Source organism: Haplochromis burtoni, unplaced genomic scaffold (genome assembly GCF_018398535.1).
Source record: "Haplochromis burtoni strain Fernald_Lab_line unplaced genomic scaffold, NCSU_Asbu1 Contig_16, whole genome shotgun sequence".
NCBI lineage: Eukaryota > Metazoa > Chordata > Actinopteri > Cichliformes > Cichlidae > Haplochromis > Haplochromis burtoni.
The window spans coordinates 1,083,980-1,087,713 of record NW_024582377.1 but is presented as its reverse complement, the minus strand read 5'-3'; the positions used below and the strand labels follow the sequence as shown (position 1 = coordinate 1,087,713).

The 3,734-nt window shown below is 39.6% G+C and overlaps 1 protein-coding gene across 1 annotated transcript in view; it reads left to right on the top strand.

Moving 5' to 3' along the window:
• itpk1b (inositol-tetrakisphosphate 1-kinase b) overlaps positions 1-3,734 on the top strand; it is a 30,259-nt gene that overhangs the window by 9,329 nt on the left and 17,196 nt on the right. The window lies entirely within an intron of this gene.

Here is a 3,734-nt window from a genome sequence, read left to right as displayed (position 1 = left end):
GTTCTGTCAGTGCACAGGGAGGAGAGAGAGCTTCATCCTGTGTGATGTGTCTTTGCCAATGGGTGATGACCCCACAATCTAGAGTCCTGTTTTTGTGGCAGGGCCAGGCTGTGGATGGGCCCTCTGTGTGTCATATAAGCAGAAGATTAAAAGCAGTGCCTCAGTAGAGACAAATCCCCATCAGGCAGGCCCTGTCACACTGCTAGGTAGAGAAAAAAGAAAAAAAAGGTGGCTCTTGCCACTGGCGTAGCCCTGTCATCACTGCTGCTCATAGCAGCTAGTGTTAAAGACTCAGTAGTTGTTTGACCACAGGTGACAACACGTTTTATGAGTATGACTTGCTAACACAGCATTGGTCAGGTCATGGCAGCATGTTTATGTGTTTTATACATCTGCCATATGCTTGCACCACAGTGTCTATGTGTCCTATGACCACACGATTCCTGATAAACCTGCTGGATAGGCGCAACAATAATTCAGTAAAGCAGTGTTTGTTTTTGAAACCTTTTTATTACAAATGCTGTAGAAGTTGTTACATAATATGATCGATTGCCTTCCTGTTTCCATTGCATTTCACTTCATGAAACTGGTTGAGTGACTTTTGAATCCACTAGACACTTGTATGTAAAAACTGTACCAGCAATATTTATCAGAAAGCTTTTGCTCTCAGAGGTTTCCAGAGATCTCTTGACTTGGGTTGGGTGATATGATGATTGTAAGATTATGTACTCCTGTGTTAATAATGTGTTTAACATCTCGAGCTTAAAACAAAACTGAAAGTTTGCCAAAATCAGAGGTTCTGCTCCTTAATTTAATATGGTAACAGTAAAGTTACATATGCGATCATGTTCTGTACAGTTTCAACTATGTTGGTACATATTAAGCCTTCAGTTCATGTAGTTACGAACAACACAGATGCAGATTCACTTTTCAAGAATCAGTTCATGTTAACATGTTGCTGAAGGGTGTGAACTGAAGGGCGTGTTTCTACAAGCAGGAATGTTCAGTGCATTACAATGAAATCCAACAGTATTAAGATGGCCAGAGGAAGAAATGCCATGTTGATATAGGATAATGAGCTCTTAAAGAAATTCAGCTCAACTTGAAAAGCAGCATGTCGTGACATTTCTTTGCATGGTGGAATATTTTCTGCAGCCTGCATGGTGTCTAGTATTCATTGTTCATGCTACAAATATGAAAGTATTTCACACCACACTGAAATTCAAATATTTGCCATACTAACAAACTCCCACTCTATGCTAAGGAATATACAAACATGCATTCATGCGTAGTATGATGTTATATTGTAATACATTAGTCTAGTCTGACATCCCATTTGTTGCTAAATTGACCTATAAAATGTATACTATTGTGGGATTTTAATTAAATATTTGCCTAGGGCATTGAGTTTCAACATCTATATGGCCTATACAATGTTTATCCAAAGTTTCCTCAAGCTTGGTCTCCTCGGTTACATACATGCATACTTATGCTATGATTGTTATAGTATGATTGCATTTTCCTCTGTGCAAAATGCTCTTTGTAAAGAACACTATCTAAACCAATATACCACTCCTGTACAACTGATTTACCAGAGTTTGACCAAAAGTACTCAAGTTAGTAACTAACCATCACATCTCTAACAATCATTAACCAGAAGATGTTGGCTCTGGAAGTGGCCTATCCTAAACCAACTGAAACTCTGTACAGTTATACAGTTCTTGTATTGATCCACACCTGTGTGACTAAGGTGTATTCACTCTCAGTTTGCATAATGTATGGATTGCACAAGGATATTGGGGATCTGCCCACCTCTAGCTTGTTTGGAAAGGTGTGGCTGCATTGTCTTTTGTCTGAGTTTGTCCGATTAGCCCATTAGCTGATTAGCTAATGAGCTAATCGTGCTTGTTAGCACTGTACCTTATACGATTTTTTTTTCTTCCCCAGTACCATATTTTGCACATTCAAGAACTGATAATGTGCAAAGTTAAATGTGTAAGGGGTTACCTCAGATCAGACCTTCCCAAAGTGTGGGCCCCGCCCCCTAGGGGTGGCGCAGAGCCATTGCAGGGGGGGTTCGGTATGAAAAGGGAAAAAAAATAATGCTTGGACACTGCTAGCACGGGGCGCCTCCACAGACGCAAAGCAGGAGATGAAGCATCGCTGAATATGTTTCCAAACCAACTTCCTTCCAAGCCAAAGACTAGAAAATATGATGAAGCATGTCTTTCCTTTGGCTTCACCTGCACAAGTGCGGAGGTAGGTCTCCCCTGCAGAATTGGTTTTCCCTTCATTGGGAGCAGCGCTGGGCTCTCCAGATCACGGACAAACAGTATCCCACATTCTTGATTTTTAGTTCACAAACACTTGTTGTAATGACTAACTGCTCCTGACATTGTGGAGATGTTTGCTCTTTATACAGTAAAGTTACAGCGGGATACAAATAATATCAGGCTGATCCTGCCACGATTTGTCCCCCCGGTTCAAATCACGGACAAACCTTCTCCCACAGCTGTTTGTATTTGAACCCATTTTGCACAGAGAGGCATTTTTTGAAAAATGTATTGATATGTTGAATATTATTACACAGGAAAAAAAAAAACTACACGTAAAATAATGACACCGTGACGCCTCTGCCTTTGTAAATGGAGGGACAGTAACTGCGTGTAAAACCTGAAGATAGTCAGATTAACAGTATTTTGTCTCTATCTGCCATTCTGCAATTCCTCTCATGTAAACAATAACGTGGCGCACAGCTGACGTGAAAAAGGCACATACCCAGCAAAAAAAGTTTGGGAACTACTGCCTCAGATATTTAAGACTGCCAGATTTTTATTACATGTGTTAGAAAACACATTGCTGGTGTCTAACCAGAGTTTTCTAATGATTAATGTGTATCAAAGCATGTCTTCACTGATCTAGACCGCTTTTCTGGAGTTATTTTTCCTGCCCTGTCTTCACGTCACACATCAAAAGGACCTCTTTAAAAACTAACTGAAAACTGCAATCATGACACCAAACTAACTGTCATAACTTTAAAAGTTGTTATCTCACATAGACCAAACTCTGTCATAACAGTCTAAACACAGCGACAGCCCCGTTGTGGTAATAATTTCATCATGTTCATGTTCACTCGACACTGGTTGCTAAATTCTAGCATCTCTCCTCTGTCGCTTGTGATGTTGCTACATGCATGTGCTAACCTGCATATGCTTTATCAAACTTGGTGCCTTGTTTTGTCTACTTGTTAGCTACTTGGTCTCAGCAGACAGCCCTTTTCAACACCGTTAAACTTCAAACAAATGCTAATTTGGCTTTTTCTCAGAGGCTGTCGAATATGCTCAATGAGACTCGAGGTCTAGCCAGAGGGAGGCTGGAGTTTTCAAAGATGATGCCAGAAATAAATCCGGGTGTAATTCAAAGCAAAAAAAACCAAACTCTTGCTAATCCAAATTTAAAGCTGTAAATAAAGAGGTAGAACACTATGTAAAATCAGTCATTATGATGTTTTTATAACCAAAAAGTCAGAAAATAAAATGTGTTTCCTAGACCAGAACTTACAGATTTAAGAGAGATTTCTGTCTTCTATTAGGAGATTAGGAGTGTAAATAAGCCTTAAAGTGACAGATTAATGACTTTCCAAATGTAGCCACTGTTTTCTTAAAAATAATTCATCATCCTTGTAAGAGGGAAGCAGTTAAGCATAAAAGAATGTGTTTTTCAGGATGAAACAA